The sequence below is a fragment of the Lycorma delicatula genome, chromosome 3 (genome assembly GCF_047948215.1).
Source record: "Lycorma delicatula isolate Av1 chromosome 3, ASM4794821v1, whole genome shotgun sequence".
In the NCBI taxonomy this organism is placed as follows: Eukaryota; Metazoa; Arthropoda; class Insecta; order Hemiptera; family Fulgoridae; genus Lycorma; species Lycorma delicatula.
In genome coordinates this window covers 20,301,545-20,324,310 of record NC_134457.1, presented here as the reverse complement: position 1 = coordinate 20,324,310, position 22,766 = coordinate 20,301,545, and the positions used below count along the sequence as shown (strand labels likewise).

General features: G+C 32.6%; 1 long non-coding RNA gene across 4 annotated transcripts in view; it reads right to left on the bottom strand.

The window, feature by feature from the left end:
* LOC142320858 (uncharacterized) overlaps positions 1 to 22,766 on the bottom strand; it is a 308,648-nt gene that overhangs the window by 148,734 nt on the left and 137,148 nt on the right. For all 4 annotated transcript variants that reach the window (XR_012755495.1, XR_012755493.1, XR_012755494.1 and 1 more), the window contains one exon: positions 20,411 to 20,717. This is a non-coding gene — a long non-coding RNA (uncharacterized LOC142320858). The remainder of the gene's footprint in view (positions 1 to 20,410; positions 20,718 to 22,766) is intronic.

The following is a 22,766-nucleotide window of genomic DNA, read 5'->3' as shown; positions in this document are numbered from 1 at the left end:
AGTAATAAAAACATCAAAGCAAGAATGTTCAACGAAAATAACAAGCTAGCAATAACAAGATAGTAATTTTTGAAGTATTCATAAACTATGTCACGCTATTTTTAACCCTTTTCTACCCCTCTAAACATCATTATAATCATAATTTTAGCCATTCAACTTCATAATTTTCTTCTAGAAAAGGATTTGTATATATATATAGAGTGAGTATTGTAAATATTTTTATAAAATAAGAAAAGTAAAATGAAAAATTACATTTTAACAGAAAAAAAAATGTAGTACATTATTTTTTACATTAAATATTTTTAATGTTGTACATTTTAACGAGAAATTAGGCAGGAGTGTTGCCAAAGCGAGTTAAAGGAATGGAATATATCTCTTTTCAAACATTTGCAGACGGTATTGATTTATCTTACAACTCATGTCAGAACCACTGTTTCCTCACTTATAAACTGTTTGGAAAAGGACCGATTTAAAATATGAAAGATTATTATGTACGGAAATGAAAATCAATGCTTAAGACTAAATATTTCGAGGAAAAATTCCAATGAAACTGTAATTTGTGGTATGTTTACTTAATAATGATTTCAGTTCAGATATTTATAAAATTGATATCATAATTAACAGTAAGACTGTTCCTGGGATATTCACTAATAATCATCATCATCATAATATGGTTATCTGCCCTTAGGCAGGTCCCTTGCATCATTTTCATTTTAATTCTCTTTTATTCCTACCTAAACTTTTGAGATTCTGATAGTTCAAAAGCTCCTTTTAAATCTCTATAATATTTATTCTTTTATTCACCTTCTAGTACTGTTTTAATCTATAGTTCTTTCACGTCCCAACTTTCTCATTCTGATTAGACTTCAATTTTTTATTTATTTATTTTTATTTTTTTCACTTTCCTCATTATTTCTTCATTAACTTTTCTCTTCATTTAATCTTCTCCAGTCTCCTACAAATTCAAATCCCTCCACCTTCCTTTTTCTATTTCTTTTTTTTGTGTCTATCCACATAGAACGACTTACTGATGGGGGAGAATGAAGACTCATACCAAACCAAGAGATACATAAAGACGTAGAACCAGCTCTAGACTACTTTAAAAAGAAAAGAATCTTCTTCTTTGGACACATAATAAGAACAGAACCGAACAGGCTCGTCAGGAAACTGGTTGAAAAATACTGGAAAATTTCCAAAACACCGACTTGGATATTCGAAATTAAACAAGATATGCAAGAACTAGAAATCACAATAGAAGATTTAAGAAACAAAACTGACAATATAAAAATATTAAAAGAAGCAAACTTCAGATTTAAAATTAAAGAAAAAAAACAACAACGAAAGTTTGTTTAGAAGAACTCAGAAAAGCAAGATCTGACAGAATAAAGAAGTACTGGAAGCAATCAAGAAAAAAAGAAAAAGAAAAGACGAACCAGAGTTCGTCCGTTGACTAAAGTGGTTCACTGTGACCTCAAAAAAAAAATCTTATCTTACTGATAATTATGCTTTGAATTGAGATTTTTAAAGTAAATTTTGAATTTAATATTTTTAAGAACACTTGGTATTAAAATATAACTAAACTTTGTTAATAAACAACTAAAATTAATTCACATTTTATTACAACACTTTTCAATTATGTTTACTTTGATTTTATTTGGTAATTTAAAAAAAAATTCTTAATTTAAAATTTAAAGAAAAACGTTTGTGCTACATACAACACAATAATATACAGAACTTTATCTTTAAAATAATATGTAATTTGGTACAAAAAAATTAAAAATGAACAATAATACTGGATCTTAAGAGTGACAATACATTGGGACATCATTTGATATCTCATGGCAGTCAACTTGTTAAATGAAATCCGGCTAAACGCACAAAACAATAGAGAAACTAATTAATTTATTTATTTTATACAAAGCAAATATTATTATAGAAAAAAAATTCAATATTCGTGTATGTACATATGTTTGCTTGTCTCTTTTAATGATAGATATCTATTTGGTTGTTCTAAAACGCAAACCATTCATATTATTAGCATATCAATCCTTGAATATGTACGTTGTTTTAAAAACTAATTAATGTCAAGAAATGAGAAAATAAATCAAAATGGCATTTTAAAATTAAAAAAATAAGCAAAACTAACGAAATAATGGGCTACACGATATAAGTCAATCGTAAATTTTAATTAAGTTTAAAGGTGGGAGTTAAAAATGAAAAATAAAAACAATATTGGGTATTTTTTTATTTTATTCAAAGTCAAAGTTATATTTAGCAAGTATTATTTTTATTATTATTAACGTTATTATAATACTGGAAAGGTAGGCTGTACTCAATACTTTTAATAAATTGACACTGTGAGAAAACCTTCAACTGTTAATGTTACCGCATATTTATTTATTTTTTTTATTTTTTTCCACGGATTAATGTTAACGATTTATTTGTTGTCTCACCTTGTGATAGGACAGTCCAATCATTCAACAACAAAACATAGTAAAACTCAGCGGGTAATACAGGTATAAAGAGGGAGATAGGTAGGCAAGTCGTGCGTAATGTGGGCGTCAGTGATGCAATTCAACACGCCGTACCGCGTCCGCCCTCTGTTCCCACAACTTCATTCTTTTACTAGTGTTTATAGTAGCCTTGGCTTAGATTCTCATCTGAACGGCAACAGTACAGAAGCATCTGTTGTTAAGTTTCACCGCCCTTTATTGGTCAGTTAAAAATCTTATGCAACGGGCAATAGCATTCATACGAATATAATTTTATTCGTATTATGAGACTACTAGAGCAAGATTAATATTTTTAAATAACTTAATTTCTAATTTATGGTTAATATAAAAAAAACGTCAGTACAACAAAACCTCCCCAAAACGGAATCTGACAGGACCTAGTAAGAATTCCATTTTGAAGAGGTTTCCGTCTTGCTGAGTTTTTAAAAATCGAGCTAATTTATCGTGATGTCCTGTGCTCTTAGTTATATAAATGTAAAATGAAGTTATAAACCTTTAGAATAATCCGGAAATTATACTGTATATAGAGAACATTAACCACCAATTTTAAAAAAAATTATTAATTTTTCCTTTAAAAGTTACATTTAATTAGAAGACATATAATTAGCCTAAAACACAACATGATTTAATTCTAAAATAAAATCATCTATACAGAAGAATTGAGAGGAGAGTGGAAGAAGTGTTAGGAGAAGACCAATTTGGTTTCAGGAAAAGTATAGGGACAAGGGAAGCAATTTTAGGCCTCAGATTATTAGTAGAAGGAAGATTAAAGAAAAACAAACCGACATACTTGGCGTTTATAGACCTAGAAAAGGCATTCGATAACGTAGACTGGAATAAAATGTTCAGCATTTTAAAAAAATTAGGGTTCAAATACAGAGATAGAAGAATTGCTAACATGTACAGGAACCAAACAGCAACAGTAATAATTGAAGAACATAAGAAAGAAGCCGTAATAAGAAAGGGAGTCCGACAAGGATGTTCCCTATCTCCGTTACTTTTTAATCTTTACATGGAACTAGCAGTTAATGATGTTAAAGAACAATTTCGATTCGGAGTAACAGTAGAAGGTGAAAAGATAAAGATGCTACGATTTGCTGATGATATAGTAATTCTAGCCGAGAATAAAAAGGATTTAGAAGAATCAATGAACAGCATAGATGAAGTTCTACGCAAGAACTATCGCATGAAAATAAACAAGAAGGAAACAAAAGTAATGAAATGTAGTAGAAATAACAAAGATGGACCACTGAATGTGAAAAATGGAGGAGAAAAGATTATGGAGGTAGAAGAATTTTGTTATTTGGGAAGTAGAATTACTAAAGATGGACGAAGCAGGAGCGATATAAAATGCCGAATAGCACAAGCGAAACGAGCCTTCAGTAAGAAATATAATTTGTTTACATCAAAAATTAATTTAAATGTCAGGAAAAGATTTTTGAAAGTATATGTTTGGAGTGTCGCTTTATATGGAAGTGAAGGTTGGACAATCGGAATATCTGAGAAGAAAAGATTAGTAGCTTTTGAAATGCGGTGCTATAGGAGAATGTTAAAAATCAGATGGGTGGATAAAGTGACAAATGAAGAGGTATTGCGACAAATGGATGAAGAAAGAAGCATTTGGAAAAATATAGTTAAAAGAAGAGAAAGACTTATAGGCCACATACTAAGGCATCCTGGAATAGTCGCTTTAATATTGGAAGGACAGGTAGAAGGAAAAAATTGTGTAGGCAGGCCACGTTTGGAATATGTAAAACAAATTGTTAGGGATGTAGGATGTAGAGGGTATACTGAAATGAAACGACTAGCACTAGATAGGGAATCTTGGAGAGCTGCATCAAACCAGTCAAATGACTGAAGACAAAAAAAAATAAAAAAATAAATAAAATCATTTTCTAAAATAATCAAGTACGTGTTCTGTTCTAATAATTTACTCTTCGAACGTTCGTTTTCAATAATATTTCTAGCTGTTAAAATATTCTGTCGCAAATCATCGCTGTTTATACGAATCGCGAATTCTTCTAACTGTACGACCAAACCCAATGCTTTTCCGGAACTGTTAATTTTGTTTTCTGTGTCCTCTCCTTGTTTTGGGTTTGAACCAAGAATGTGACGGCAAATAATTAGATAAACAGTTACAGTACTGTATTATAATAATCTACTGGATTTATAATTTGTAAATCGTGGGAATGAACAATCTTTTTTTTTAATTTCCTTTCCGTCTTACGGGACAAAATTAATACATAAAATTAAAAGTAAAATCTATGTTTCATTTCCGTTTCCGTATTGCGAATTTTTCCGTATAATTTCTATAAAAATATATTAGGATTTGAGAAACCATACGTTTTGACGAGATTTCCGTTTTGTAGAGGTTTCAATGTAGTAAGAAATAACAAAATTTACATAGATTTGTAATGGAGATGTAATATTAAAAATTATCCAAAAAACATTACTGAATTCAATATGATATGATTTTTAACAAACCTATATGTAAGTATAAACAGACTTTTTTCTGTTTAGCTTCCTTAACCACCGTTAGGCATTACTTCAGAGGATGAATGAGGGTAATATGTATGAATGTAAATGAAGTGTAGTCTTGTACAGTCTCAGGTCGACCATTCCTGAAGATGTGTGGCTAATTGAAACCAAAGAACACCAGTATCGACGATCTAGTAATCAAATCCGTATAAAAGTACCTTTACTAGGATTTGAATCTTAGAACTCTTGACTTCGAAATCAGCTGATTTGCGATGACAAGTTAACCACTAGACCAGCTGGGTGGGCTTAGGCACTTAATCTGAGTAAATACTATGTCAATAAATATTTCAATTTAATATAACCGGCCATATTACGAGGGTAAGTCAATTATTATCCGCAATTTAGTTATATTTTTGTTTATGTTGGTAGTACTGTCGTGTTGCGTAGATGACGCATGCGTGGTTTAATTATTGTTATGTCTGTGCAGGTTTGATGCTGCTAGGTTAGTTCCATTAACCCACCGGGTTGGTCTAGTGGTGAACGCGTCTTCCCAAATCAGCTGATTTGGAAGCCGAGAGTTCCAGCGTTCAAGTCCTTGTAAAGCCAGATATTTTTACACGGATTTGAATATAGATCGTGGATACCGGTGTTCTTTGGTGGTTGGGTTTCAATTAACCACACATCTCAGGAATGGTCGAACTGAGAATATACAAGACTACACTTCATTTACACTCATACATATGATCCTCATTCCTCCTCTGAAGAATTATCTAAACGGTAGTTACCGGAGGCTAAACAGGGAAAAAAAGGGTAGTTCCATTATCGCTGTCCTGCCGTTATCGATGGCTGCTCCGCTTTCTGTTTGCACCAAAGAAGAGCAGAGCAACGTTCAGTGATCCGTTTTTTGTGGTCGGAAGGTATACCAGGGGTCAAAATTCATCGAAGACTTTCGATACAGTACGGGAACAGTGTGTTGCCACAACGGAGCGTCTACGAATAGATTGAAAATTCAAAAATGGTCGCACAAGTGTTACGCACGACGAAGGAGCCGGATACGGTGTGTAGCCGACGAGGACCGTTTACCGCCACAAATGAGGAAAACATTGAGCATGCACGTGACATGGTTTTCTTAGACAGACGAGTAACTATTGATGAAGTAGCACATCGTCTGTAAATTAGTTACGGTTCTGCCTACAAAATCATCCACAACAGACTTGGGTTTCATAAAGTCTGTGTAAGACGGGTCCAAAAACAACTCACACAGTTGCATAAACAAACGCGCTTGTACATCTGGCAAAAACATTTGGATCGCTACGGTAACGAACGGGACATATTCTTAGACAGAATCGTCACCGGTGACGAAACATGGATCCATCATTACGAGCCGGAGAGTAAACGGTAGAGTATGGAATGGAAACATCCAAATTCGCCCTGCAAAAAAAAGTTCAAGACCCAACCGTCCGAAGAAAACCTGATGCTTACGGATTTTTGGGACTCACAAGGTCCAGTACTGGAACATTATGAGGAACGGGGCACGACAATAAACAGTGCGCGTTACAGTGAAATTCTTACTGCCAAGCTACAGCCTGCAATACGAAGAAACGTCGAGGACTGTTGTTGTGTTAAAAAATTTCTTTAAAAATGTAAAAAACTTTTCAATTTTTACATTTTTAAGTCGGCCATATTTTAAAGGTAGTAATTTATTGTTTTTTGTATTTGTATTTATTTTGACGCCGACTTCAAAAAATCTAAATTTAAAAGATGATTTGAAATAATTATTTTTTTTAATATTCAGATCGAGGCTTAAATAAATTTAGCAGTTATGAAATTTTTATTGTTATTACGCGTTAAAAATTGAGTAATAAATGATAAAAATATTGTTAAATTACAATTAGTTGAATTTTATAATTGAAATAATATTAGGTTAAAATTTGTTATAAAAATAAAACATGCACACGTGATGAACGCTTTGAAAATAATTGCAAAATCAATATAAGTTATTTATTTTACGTTTTATTCTCTAATAATTTAATAGTAATATATATTCAATGAACTCTACGTGGTAAGAGTTAATTTTTAAAATGTACAGGTATAAGTAAGATATATACAATTTCTTTAGGGCTGGGTTCTCCCTGGAAAATTCCCTTTGAAATACTCAGTAAATCTCCCCTAATAAAGTCTTACTCCCAGACAACCGCTGTTAAAGGCAGAAAGAGGGAAAACTATGGGATAGGGTTCTAAGCGTTTTAGTATTTCCCTCATTTGTTGAACATAACTCACAGCGAACACAAAACATCCATCCAATCCGAGAAGAGTGCCTAGAGCGCCGTATTTTCTTTGTAAAGATGCTTCCTTTCACCCTACCCGTTTTACGTCCTCATTCACTGTTCATTCAAAATTTCAGTTAGTATAATAATAAATAATATACTACTGATGTTGATACTTTCCGATGTTGAAAACATCCTAGGTGCTTTTCCATTAAGCTTGTTTTTCCAACTCTATGAAATTGTTTCTACAGTTATTTAGTGTTTTCTTGCATTATTAAAATAAATAAAATACTATTTTATATAAACAAATCAATTAGTAAGCCAACTAATATCAATATCAGATAAAACTGCCTTAAGCAGGACGAGCCATGACTACAGCTGGCATCCCCAAAAAACTCGCACAAATAACAGTCAACCATTTTCTTTATCACCTTTAGACATTCCTGTATTGTAACGGATAGAAGAAAGAGAGAAAAATTAAGAAGGAAAAACCATAAGAAATAACAAAGAAATTTTTTCTAGAAGGAATTTGTAGAAAAGCGTAGAAGGTGCGAACAGTAGAAATTATTACGCTTGAAACAAAAAAAAAAGGATGAGTCGGGTACAGGTTCTGCCCTGGGCCCTGAGATATAAATACTGCCGAGGATCAGCGGAGTTCAGTTCAACATCTCACGATATCGAATCCGGCCTATGCAAGACGAAGAAGATGGCGAGAATGAAGAGTTTACAAAACCTTAATTCACTTAAAACCTTCTTTTATCCAACTTAGGCCTATCTTTAGCACATACGACTCCTTCCGGGAAGGAAGAGCATTGCATTCTCTAATAACTAGGGTCCCATCTGGTGTTCCGCTAGACTGAAAAGCACTGCCACCGACAAGCCTTCAGTGGACTGCGTGAAGAGGAATCACGCCGGGACAAAGACACTAATATATCCCTAGTCTCCCAAGGATAGCCCAACTAATATTATTTCAAATTGATCTAAAAGGACCGGAACGCAATCCACAATTCCGTTCATAAACGAAAAACAAAAAATAACCTTCCGATAATAAGAATGACCAAGCAGCAAGGGACTGTTATCCAGGTTTTACGATGAATAAGGGGATATGTATCCACAGTTATCTTCCGTTCCGTTCCGACAGCACATGCGACTTTTTCCGCGAAGGGAGTTCATTGCAGCCTCCAACATCTGGGGCTCCATCAGGCGCATTCCTGCGGTCCGAAAGACCTTCAACGGACGGACTGAAAGGGAATTATTAGAAATAAGATGTAAATATCTTGCTAATTTCCCAAGAATAACAAAAGTTAGAATAACGCTCAAAACCCGATCTACAAAGACCGGATCGCAATCCTCAAACTCTGTCCACCTTAAAATAAAATATAAATATTAATAATATAATAAAAATAATATATTACCTCCATTAAATAATTAAATACCAGACCGATAATTAGAAAGACCCGGCAGCAAGGGAACGCTATCGGTTCCCGTAATTTTTTTTTTATATTTTGACTTTATTCACCAGTAAAAGAATTTATAAAAATTTTCAATTTATTACAGCAAAATAATTGTAATATATGATTACAAATGCACACTGGCTAATTATTGAAAATGATTATACGGTTATACTTTTCCAGGATTTTGAATCACGTTATAATGGACTCCAATATTTTTTGGCTACAGACTAATTTATTCCATTAAAAACCCACTGCTGTGTTGATGGGTTACTTTTCCTTTCGTAAATAAAATCTCACCGGTTTCAATAATAAAACTGATTTACTGGTAGGATAAAGCTAATAATTTAGTACTGTTTAATTAACTGCGAAAATAGAGATTTTATGAACGGAAAAACACATAAAATCGATAATTTAATTTTTGGATTGATCGATTAATTTGATTTACAGAATATTCAGAAATAACCAGATGTCTACGAATTTATTGAATCGCAGGCCTGTATATATATCTGAAAGTGAATTATACCAACAAATAAACACCACTATTTCCGCTTTGTAACTGGTTTATCTTCTGAAAACAAACCAAGTAAATTTAACATTATTAAGAATTTATTAACATTATTAACATTTTACTGACTGAATTTTATTATGATTATTTAATAATATAAGAAAAGAGGTTAAACTTGATGTAAGCACTCGTAAAAATAGTAAAATCATTTTACGCAATTTGCAATTACTGACAGGCCCTTGGATAGCAAATATTCTATTATATTTTATTTAATTAGTATATGTAGATTCATGTACAAAAAAATTGTAGTAAATAAAATTTCGGTGGAACTAGACTTGCCATACTTTGAGAATTTTGTCGAATCGTCGGGTATTGCAGTACGTCTCAGAGTTTTCAAAATGTATTCTACACTATATTAGAAATTCTGCTTTATTACTAGATTAATGTAAAATGTTGTGAAAATAGTAATACATATTCTAGACGGATATATTTATTTCAAGTAGTAACGTAACATGCATATTACGAAAATTAGTTAAATTTATACTCTTTATTTGCCTGGTACTTCTGTACCCAATTATTGAATATCTACCACGATAGATAACATTTGACCGTCTGAACGTGGTTGTTTCAAAATATGTGTAGTGTGACCTGATTGATTTTAAAAATAAAACAAATAAAAAGGATGCTGCATTGGTTTGTTTGTTGTATGTGTTCACGTTTTTATTTTAGCTGCTATTGGCGCTGAGCGGACAACGTTACGCCGGGCAGCTGCGCACAGTCTACTCTGCGCCAATAGCAGCAGAGTAAGGAGCAGCACCTGGTCTGGCCTGGCAACTAACACAACCTTTCACGAACACACACAAGACTAAATGAAGAAGACGACATCTCCCCCCCCCCCCTATTGTTATTATATAAAAATAGACTCCTTGTAAAAATTCTGCAAACTTAAATAATATAAAATAATATACTTATTTAATTAGAATTTTTTTTGTTTTTTTTTTTCATTTCAGGGATTCGGTAATTGTTTGAAAAATTCTATGATTTCAAGAAATTAATGGCAAGTGTAATGGAAATCTACAATTCTTTTTGCAAACTTTCCAAGTTGAAAACCATGAAGTTAAAATAAAAATATCTTATAATAAATGTTTTAAGAACATTCTCTCTCTCTCTCTCTCTCTCTCTCTCTCTCTCTCACTCTCTCTCTCTCTCTCTGTGTGTGTGTGTGTGTGTGTGTGTGTGTGTGTGTGTATTAACGCGTGTGTTTGAAAATCAGCTAATTAAAATTATCAAAAATTTTTTTCACATTTTTAATTTGCAAATGTATATATTTCTTTTAAACAGTTGAAATTGGCAGAGTAGAAAAACCATTAAAGTAAGGAAGGTTTCCTGTTAACCTTTGGCTTCATATTTTACTTTTGTTTGCCAAGATTAGCGAAGAGGGAGGTAGCAAAACACGGCGATTACTGCATTTATAGTTCTTCCGAGAACGTAGAATCTGGAGGGGAAAACCTCTTTCGTTTCAGGGTAGTAGTAAAGAGGAGACGAGATAGGTAGCCCTTAGGCCTTCTCTTTAATGGAATACAACAGGGTTAAAGGTTACTTCTATGTTTTAATTTTATTTATCTCGCTACTCATTGTACTATTTTAAAACATTATCATTATTTCACATGACAAGACCAGCAGATTTTTCTGTAAGCGTTTTTATTTTATTCTTTCAGATAATTTCTGAATTATATGATAAATTTTGAAAGAATTCACTATATTTAGATTAGATGATTATGTCTATCTTATGTCTACTACATATCATGTCAAACAATAGCGATCTATCAGTTTAAAAATCACACTCGTTGTCTTTACCTGACGATTAAGCGAAAAAATTAAGATTATTAACAAAAATTAAGAACGGTTCACACAAATAAGATAATCTACGGTATGTTCTACTGCAGTAAGGCTTTTTAAGATTTCAGACTCATCGGTTAATTGAAATATCATTACTCTTTCCCCCTCCCGAATTCAGTGTTGTATCGGAAGTTTTAGAAGTAGTATCCTCTAAAATTATTACTATTTGAAAAGAAAACGTTGCTTTCATCTTTTCATCCACTGATTTTTTCGTATAAACAAACATATAGTCACTAAATCCCTTTTTATACAGGAGTCGCACGAAGAAACAGAAAAACTTTCAGGACACGTTCTACCGGTGAAAATAATGAATAAAGTTCATATAAACATAGGTCTAGAAACGCTTTGTTTTTGAATTACGGCTAGCGAAAGATTTCACCCGGTTTTCAGCTCTTCTAATACTGTAATTTTTGAGAGTCAAATTAAGGAAAAAGGTTGGTGGTTTCTTATGTAATTTTGGCTAGGAAATAGGATAAAACAGATCCTAGAACTGTAACTCCAGTAGTTTTTTAAGATATCCGATGTAAAACACAAAATTCGGTGTCGAAAAACAATTTTTTTTCTGTTTGTAATAGAATAGCTTTGTTAAAAGACTAACAAATGCGCAATATTTAGTAACAAAACTTGTAGAGAATCTAATTCTGAAAAAATTAATGTAAAAACAGCCAATAAGAAGTAAATAAAAACTTTTAAAAATCGTTTTTTATTGAAGGAAAACAAAATTATACCTCATTTGTAAAATTCCGTTGACAAACAATCGAGTTATTACAGACAATTAACTCGGCAGTACGCCTACTCACCGAAATGCAAGCTGATAATTTTTTGCCCGTTTTTATTTCCTCCAGTAAATTAAATAAAAATTATTAGTAATAAATAGTAAATTAATAAATTATCATACTTGCAAGCGTACTGCCGGGCTAACTGTCTGCAATAACTCAATTGTTTATCAATGGAGTTTTACAAATGAGATGTCAATTTGTTGAAAATATAATGCTTAATACATTTTGTAAAAAGTAAAAATTTTATCAAACAAATAATTACAAAGATATTGAAGAGATTAAAAAAATAAGATGGCCGCCGTTTTGAAATTTTTTATTTTGTAGAACAAGACACTACTAGTCTTAGATTTGCCAAATTTAATTAAAGTAGGTTTACCCGTTCCTGAGAAATTATTTTTTTATTTTCCAGATAGAAAACAAAGCAAAATAAGACTTATGTGAATATGAATTTTTTTGTTCATTCCTGAATCAGTAATTGAAGTTTTGGGGAATACGTCCCAGAACACTGTGTATACATATATATAATTTAACGCAGGGAGATTTATTGATAAAATCTAATATATAAATGCGAAAGTTATGTTTTTTGTTTGTAACAGCATCACGCGAGAACCAATCTACCGATTACTTTCAAACTTTCAGGATACATTCGTGTTACAGTAGGAAAGATTTTAAGCCATAGATTTAGGTCTTGGCCCACTTATAGGTTAAGATATTAAATATATTCATTAAAGAAACAAAAATGAATTCTTTTACTTCATTATATTTCTGACATGACTACAGAAATATCATTAAGAAAAATGACTTTTTATATAATGAATATCTGTAAAATATTTAATAATCTCACAACCATGAGGATAACGAACGCGTTGCTAGACGATCGGGCGAGTGAAACGAGCCCTGACCGGCTCAGGGCTCTGTATATATATATATATATATCTTATATATATATATAATATACTATAAACAAGAAGTGCAAATTGGCGAAAGAAAAGTGGATTAATGAACAGTGTTCAGAAGTGGAAAGAGAAATTTCCACTTTGAAATTTCTATATATATATTATAAATAAGATGAACTAATGGCCATAGATCCTCTGGTAATAGAGCACATTACGGTAAACAATCAGAAAATTAAAATAGTAAAACAATTTAAATATCTAGGGGAAATAATAACTTATAATTTAAATGAAAAAGTGACGTGGCAAAACAGGACAAATAAAATGATTAAATCCCAAAAATTAACTTGGTCAACATATAACAAAAAATGCCTTTCTGCTAAAACAAAACTTAAACATTATAAAACTGTAGTACAGCCAGAAGTCACCTACGGAAGCGAGACCCTTTTCAAAATCACTCAGAAAAACCGAATTGAAAAAATTCTGAAAATAGAGAGGAGAATTGTCAGAACGTGTATCAATAAAAAACACCAAAAAGAAGGCCAATAGTGGATTGTGCCAAATGAGATGGTGTATCGAGAAATAGAGCCTGTTACTGATACTATGCGGAAAAAAGAATCTCTTTCTTCGGTCATCTCATAAGGACACCGGAAACAAGACTCTCAAGAAATATCATTGAAAAGCTCTGGTTCCAAAAGCTAGAAGTAGGATGGATCAAAGAAATTAGAGAAGATATGAAAGAATTGGGAATTTCCCTGACCGACCTACAGAATAAAACTGGAAAAATTACAAAGCTAAAAGATAAAAGCATTAGATTTAAACAAAAGACAGACAAACGACAAAATACAACGAAGAGGGTGTTTACGGATGAAGAAAAGAAAGCAAGATCTGAACGGATGAAGAAATACTGGGCAGCTCGAAAGAGTAAAATAACACGCTTTTCTCAGAAAAGATCCAACTAAAATTGACTTAAGTGGTCCCATGTTGGCCGTAAAAGCATAATAATAATAATAATAAAAAAAATATATGTAATATACTATAAACAAGAAGTGCAAATTGGCGAAAGAAAAGTGGATTAATGAAAAGTGTTCAGAAGTGGAAAGAGAAATGATCATTGGTAAAATAGATGGAGTATCTATTATCTTTCTTGGAAAGATAAGGAGAATTTTGCGGTAACAAACATTAATTTAACAAAAAACATTCATTTATATATATATATATATATATATATATAAATGAATGTTTGTTTGCCCCATTTGTGTTCCTAAACCATTCATCCTAATGAGACGAAACTTTGGTGGAGTTGTGCGCACGCCCGTGAAGGTTTCTGAATTAGTTTGGACGCTAGGTGGCGCGGATGTCGAAATATTTAAAAAAAAATTGTATTTATGGTCCGATTTGGTTTACATTTAGAATATAAATATTAGTTAAATGAAAAGAAATATTTAAAAAATAATGGATCTGCTAGGTGACGCTGGGGTCGAGATACTTGGGAAAATTGTATTTATGGTCCGACTTGGCTCATATTCAGAATATGTGTTAGTTACGTGAAAAGAAATATTTTTGCGAAAAAGAGAAGGCAAAAGGGAAAGATGGGATGATTGGAAGAGGGATAGAGGGAAAAAAGGAAAAATTCAATTTTGTGATGTTCGGTTTTTTTTTTCAAACATTCATTTATGTTCGTTTAATCTACATATATATATATATATATATATATATATATATATATATATATATATACTCAAATCTAGCAATAGCGAAGCACTGCCAGGTCAGATAGTACATTATAAAAGAACAATAAAAATTCTTAGACTATTACTAAAAGTGAGGTTTAAGAAAATTTATTTGGGTTATTATTATCAATTCATCTATCGATTCAGTTATGAATTCTAAAATATTTGAAAAACTCGTCACTTTAGTCTGTTGTTATTTCCGGACAGTTTGCGAAGTGTTGTAATTATTTTATACTACTGGTAGGATTGGAATCTCCTTTCTCTTCTTTTTTAAAATCAACTTATAAGCAGTGTACAACATTCATAGATTCATTTCTCTAAATTACTAGTATTTCAACGACGACAACAAATGGATAACACAATGCGTTCGTAAAGTCGCTGTGCAGAATGCTTTAGAATTATGTGGTGCATTCTGTTTTTTTGGCGTTAGGTTGGTTTCCCAGTGGGTTCGTAGGGCGCTGTACAGTAATAAACCAAGACTGAACTTGTTTTGTGTTACTTCGTTTATCGGAATCAATAGTTACGACAGACGTAATGGTTTTTTTTCGGTAGAGGAACGCATTTTTCTCGTTAAACATGTCATTCGTAAAGGTGACAAGTATATTGATATAATGAAGCAAAAAGGTTTTCTTAAAAGTTTCCAAATACTCGGGAATGCAGTTCGAACTGTTATTGAAAAATTTCAGGCAATGGGCTCTGTTGAAGACGCTGATCGAAGTGGAAGACCACCTAAACTAAAAGAACCGAAACTGCTTGATATTTAGAATGCTATGGCCGAAAGTCCGTCCCAAGTCATGCGTATGTTAGTACAGCAACAAGATATCGAAAATGCTATCGCACATAAAGCTGTATAAGAAAAGAACTGAAACTTTTCCCGAACAAAGTAATGTGTGTTCAAGAACTGAAACTTACAGATCATACCAAAAGAGTAAATTATTGTCAACGGTTTAAATGTTTTATCGACCAAAATTCCGTAGGTATCCTCGACATTATGTTTTTTTTTTCTTTTACAGATGAAGCGTGGTTTCGTCCGGAGGGTGTATTAATTCATGAAGTACAAAACTGTGGTCGACAACTAATCCGCATGAATTAAACGAACAATCTTTATACGAAGGGAAAATTGGAGTTAGTGGCGGTGTAAGTAGAACGCGCATTGTGGGTCCAATTTTTTTTTTGAAAATACAGTTAATAGTAATTGTGCTCTTTTAACAATCTTCATTAGTCAATTAACATAAATGGAATCAATCACGGTAGGTTTTAAGAAGATGGTGTCACAACGCACACAAATAACAGGTCAATGATTTATTTAAGAAATGTCTGGTGAACGAACTATTTCAAGTGGTTTATAGCCTGCACAATCGCCCGATCTGATTCTCCCAGATTACTTTCTACGAGTGGCAGTGAAACAAGTAGTGTGTCAGTGTAGACTATTGGTTCCCAAACGTTTCCGAGTTGCAGCGTCCTTTTTCAAGTAAAATTTTTCCATGGCGCCTTACCGTAAGTAAAAGTATGACCGCTCGTAAGAGATAAAAATAAAAAAAACTCGTGTATCTTCATTATTTTTTTAATTTTATTAACATTAAATTAATAAATGTCTTTGTTCAATTAATTATGAAGCTTTTACAATATTTCGCGGCGCCCCTGTGAAGAGACTGCGGCGCACAGTTTGTAAATCACTAGTGTAATCAGTGTACCACAACAGACAGTGCACGATTGACGAAATAAAAACCGCAATAACGGCATACGTACGAGATATTCCAGTATATCATCTGATTAAAGTGCTTGAAAACAAATCGAAACGTATTGCAGTGTTGTATTGATTTTTGAGCAGGTCAATACCAACACCTTTTATAAACTATTGTAATATCCGTTTCTCTAAAATAATGAAAAAGTTTTCTTACATTTCTTACATTACACTTCCATAATTCCTGTACACAACAAATTTACGAAAGCACTGTAAAATTTCCGTGAGAAGTACAAGTGCGGTTATTTATCATATGACACTAAACAGCACGCATTAAAGTGCCTTTAAATGTACGATTAGATATTTTTCTCATTTGGATGAGAGAAGTTTAGCTTAGCTTTAAGTATGAACCTGAGGTTAAGTGTTAAGCATTGTATTAAAAAAAATATCCAGTTTAATACGTTTTTTTTTTTGTTTTCATGGTAATCATATTATTTTCTTAAAAAATGTAGTACTTCTATTTCACTGATTAGAACGAATTAAGTTTTATTATTTCTGTAAAATTTTATAGAGAAATAACACAAATGCATACTGCAATAAAATTCAAAACTGTAAAGTGAATCGAACAAACAACAGAATGTAACAATAACCTACATTCATACCACTTATAGCGGTTATTACATAGATAAACAAGACAAAAGAATTATCAAAGAATGAAAACAAAAGTTAACAATAATTGTTAAACGGCAATTATACTACGTATTGTATAATAAATAATTTGATTTGTTCCAATAAACCGCGGAAGTATTTTTATTTTTTATTATTACATTATTTTCTATATACTGGGAAACGTTATAGTCACGTTCACTTAACTTACGGAACACAATAAATGTTACATGGTTAAATTTAAAGGATTTATCATATTATATTCTTATCATAATAAATGCGATGACGTCAGTCAGTATCGCATTTTAATACTACTACAGTCTAGAAGAAAAGATAGACCACGCTGCATTTCGCTTATTCACAAGGTCACACGTTGCATTAAGGCAATACGATAGCTGAATGCATTGTCAATAAAAATGAGAAATAAAAAAAAACGTACAAAGTATTGATTTATAAACTGCATTAAAATAGAGTACAATGTAATTTATTATGCTCGTAGAAATTCTAATTCTGTACAGTCGTATACGAAGGTAGTAGTGTTTTTTGTCCTTAAGAAAGCTTCTGTTAAATGTCAAATTGCACAATAATTTTTTCAATATAATTTGGCGACCGTGTTTAGCAAGACACAATTTTTAAAATAATATATAAATCAGTAAGAACATCTTCCTGCGCAGTATTTTTTTCCTGTTTAGCCTCCGGGAATCACCCTCAGGTATTACTTCAGAGAATGAATGAGGATGGTATGAGTGTACTCTTGTACAGTCTCAGGTCGACCATTTTTGAAATGTGTGGTTAATTGAAACCCAACCACCAAAGAACACCGGTATCCACGATATAGTATTCAAATCCGTATAAAAGTAACTTTCTTTTTCTAGGATTTGAACGTTGGAAGTCTCGACTTTGAAATCTGCTGATTTTCGAAGACGCGTTCACCACTCGACTAACCCGATTGGTTTCCTACACAGTATTTAAACTAAACTAAACTGCACATAGAACAAATAGTGCCGAAATCCAGAACGAGATGGATCTCGATAAAATTTCTCTTTGGAAAACATTTCGTTATAAAACTTTTACCAACTGCTAACAGTCGCGTTGTAGCGGGTATTTCAAATGAAAAGTTACTAATGTTTGGAAACATTTTATTTGTTACATTTAAATAATAAAAAAAAAAATTATAAAAATTAAAAAACACGACTCCCAAAAAATAAATAAATTGAATTAAAAATCGACAGTAAATCAAACTAAAAAAGGAAAACAAGGATTAAAAGAAAGAAATAAGGATTAAACATCGTTATGCAGTATTTAATTAATAGAAACCGTATTATATGCAACATAAAAAGCTTGAAATATGCATGAAAAATGCTTAAAATATGCAAGAAAAGTGTCAATATATGCAACTTTAAATAATAAGTATTTTAATTTTTGGTTTTTTATTTCAAAAACAGCATACAATTAGTAAGTAGTTGAATAACATATCAATAAATTTGATAATTAACAATTATTTAATATTTTGTTACTTTTGTAAAGATAAACAATCAGAGGTACTGTTACGCGGCTGCTTAGTGGGCTCTAAGATCCGTGCAGTTTACGGTGCAGTTTTACGGTATACAAGTCTGGGAAAGAGCTCTGCGTGCCGACAAGAATAGAAGAGCCCTTGAAGGAATTCAACGGCGCATGGGCTTAAGAGTGATATGCGCATATTCTTCAGTCTCCACCGAGGCAGTACTCGTAATTGCAGGAGTTCCTCCGCTTAAACAACTGGCGGAGATGCGAGTGAGTATAGCATGTGGACAACCTTCTAAAGAAGCATATGAAGAGATGCTGCGTAATTGGCAACATCGTTGGGATGTAGCCAACACGGGACGATGGACACATCGTTTGATACCTTTGATCCGACCATGGATAGAAAGGAAGTTCGGGGACATAAATTACTGGATAACGCAATTTTTTACAGGGCATGGGTCGTTCAGGTCCTATTTATGTGCGAGACTAAGGGTAGATAACAACAACTGTCCTTACTGTGGGGCTTATGATTCCCCTGAACATGTAGTATTTGAATGTAACCGTTGGACTGAAAGCAGGCAATCTTGTGTAAGACGTATAGGGCCATTATCTACGGAGAATGTGGTGGATAAAATGCTACTTAACGAGGAAAACTTTAATGTGATCTCGTCGTTTATAACCGCAGTTATAAAGAAGAAAGATGAGGAAGCTCGTCAAGAAGAAACCGCTCGCTGATGACGGCTTGTATGTGGAATTTCCACCTACGAAATAAAAGAGCTAACCGGTGAACTGATCTGCCGTGCCGGACATACAGCCGGCGGGCGGGGAGGCGAGCTAGAGTAAAGGACACTCCTCTGGCGCGAGTCAAACTTGATTGTAGATCCGTTCCAGAGGAGTAGGTGGAAATATATATATAAAAAAAAAAAAAAAGATCCGTGCAGTTAATCGGTTTGGCCGGCTACCACGTTAGATTTCATTTATTAACAAGGTATCCTACCGAAAAATATAGCGAAAATATGCACCATCACTAGATTTTAAGGAAATATTCAATAACCGGTTGAGAATTGGCTTAATATTCAAATTCATGTACAAATGCATATAATCCGGTCTCTATTAATTAATTAAAATAAGGGTATAACTATTATTTTATAGAATTATTTTATCGACGAATATATTTCGTTTAACACTCACGCACATAAAAAATTGTGTAAACACTTTGTTTTCCAATGTAAAAAACGATTTTTGCTGTTTAAAAACAGAACAGGCTTTAATTATGTATTTATCTATCTATCTTTCTTTTAGACAGATAATTTCATAAGAAAACTACTTATTGTTATGGGTATACCATGATTCGACTTTCAGAAAATTTCGACATATCTTCGCGTTTCACATCTCCCAGACCCCAAAACCACCGTCAGCTCAAAATTTTATTTATGCATTTTTATATATATATAAAAAATATTACACTTTCTTGTGGACACGATAACTACCGTAATTTTGCGCCAATCACTTTCAAATTGTTCCTTAAAAATAACTCGTCCCAAAATCTCGGTCGAGTTCGTTGACGGGCAAAATCGGACCACGGGGGTGAAAATGGACAAAAAAAATATCGCTATAACTTTCTTATTAAGTAAAATATCGATTTTGTTTAAAGTTCCTACTATTCTTTGTATAAGGGTCTAAAACCTATGTAAGTAATTTTTTTTGATATCACCAACCATTGGCTCAAGGGGTGGAAAAATGGGGTTTTGAAGACAAAAAATCATACCTTCCTTAATAGGCACAGTATCGAATCGGTTTAAAGTGATCGTTAGTCCTCTAAACATTACCTAAAACTTTTGTCTGTAACAATTTTTGATATGATCAACCCTTACGGTAAGGGATAACCAAAATGTTGCTGGAATTGTAAGATAGGTTTGTTCTATGCCGAACACGTGAAACTTTTTTTCACGTGCAACCATATTCGTATTGAGTAAATTTGAAGTTTTTCTTAACTTTAAGGGAGAAATATTTTTTATCCCCTACTTAGCACCTACCTTCTGAAATCTACCTTCTCCTTCCGGCGTGCCAAAAGGAATTTTTTAAAACTATTTGATACATAGCTTCTGGGGCTGGGCGGCGGTGGCTACTCGGAGTCGTCGCTCATCGATCGCTCCCTGGGGACGCCTTCCAGTCACTTAGATTCGGATAGTAGAGTGCCTGGGTGCACATGCAGGAGTTGTGTACGTACCATATGGTTTAGATCCAGCCACAGCATGATAAAGGGTTGGCGGGGTTATTGGCAGGTGGGAGCACTGCCGTCAGTGTAGGCCTGGCGGTGGCTGGCAGAGCTTTTTCCTCCCCCTAGGAAAACAAAAAAAAAATACACAAAACATAAAAAAAAAAACAGATAAATAATAAACAGTGAATAAACAAAATTATACTTTCTCTTTGAAAAGGCAAGAAAGAATATTATTTATATTTTTACTATTTTTATTCTTCTTTTCTATTCTTAGCTAAAAATACTTGCATATTATTTTCTAAGAATTGTCTATTTGTCAGTTAATATATACAACGTATATATATTTTACTTTATTCATACTTTTGACTGATGAATAAGTTCACAGAAGCTTACAAAGAAGCTTGTTCCTGGGAATAAAAAATGGAAATTTTTAGCGTATAAAAAATGCCATGCCTGATCGGAATTTGAACCGGGGACCTTCGAATGAAAACCCAAGACGCTACACTTCCGTCACGGAGTTTGGCATTTTTATACATTTTATTCATAATGCCTAATATTAATAATGGTTAACGAACGAAATTACCGTTTATGTTTAAATTTTAAGAAAGATTTGCTGTAAACGATTTTTGGAGAAATTTTATTTCCAATTTATTATAATAACTTTATAGCTAAGTACTTTACTTGTATTGTTTGATAAAAAATTATTATAACGCTACCTGTTATTTTTTTTAGACATATTGTATATAGTACGGAACAATCGATATACAAATGGATTGTCCTAATAATAAGATTATTTCAACTATATACATTGTTTATTATTACTGATTAAAATCATCATGCTGTCTGTTGAATAAAACTGGTTAGCTTAGACAGTTTTGTGATAGGTAAACAACTACCATATATTTTTATTAAGACATGCACGCCTGTTCTCACACCGAACTTTCTTTATCGATAATCTTTATTTTTAGTTCAAGTACATTTTAACGGCGATTAGTCTGTGGTTTTGTATGATACCAATTTTGATTCAGTCTGTAAATGAGCAATACATTGTAACACTTTTTTAATTATATTTGATAATGGAGTAAATTTAAAATTTTTAAAATATAAAAAACTGATTCAAATTGCTGAATGATAAGGTGTTCACTTTTATATCATAATCTTATATACAACAGTCCAATTTAAATAAACCTTATTATGTTCTATAATGATACATAATTATATAAACTCACAAAATTGTTGTGAATATACTTTCCCTCTCTGAAGAAAATTACTCTCTTATATTATCCTACTCTCATCTGTATTATTCCTACAGCTTTCGCAGGTGACACACTAGTATTTAAACCCATAGATAATTATTTAGAAGGGATAATTATATAAATATCTAGTAAGTAGAATTTTCTAATTTACCAGTTCAAAAAAACGAATTATAAATAATCAACTTAAAAATGTAGATAAACCTATCCATATGTTTCTCATCGACCGGGTAAACAACTAAAAACCAAACCTCTACCGGCTAAACACATTTGCGAAATGTATTATGTTACGAATGAAATGAAAAAATAAAAACGTATATAAATTTCTATATTTACATTAATAAAAGAATGAAAATTTATCATATTTTTACAAAAGATATTAGAAGAGAGCACGCCCTACGCAGCGATGCACTTTTGTGTCCCAGTGATTACATCGAGTCACCTGATGCAAAAACGCTGTTCCCGATGTAGTCATTTTTCTTGTTGAATGTTCGCCTACAGTTCATCGATAGTGCAGGGACATTTGATTTATAAACGCTATCCTTCAAATAGTCCCAAATGAAAATTTTGCAATTAGATAAATTTGGGTGAAGTTCGGAGCGGTTAATCTCCCACCGGGTTGGTCTAGTAGTTAACTCGTCATCGCAAATCAACTGATTTCGAAGTCGAGAATTTTAAGATTCAAATTCTAATAAAGGCAGTTATTTTTAAACGGAATTGAATACTAGATCGTGAACACCGGTGTTCTTTGGTGATTGGGTTTCAATTAACCATGCATCTCAGGAGTGGTCGACCTGTGAGACTGTACAAGAATACACTTCATTTATACATATCATCCTCATCCATCCTCTGAAGGATAATACCTTACGGTAGTTCCAGGGGCTAAACAGAAAAAATCGGATGGGCTGTGTCGGGGCG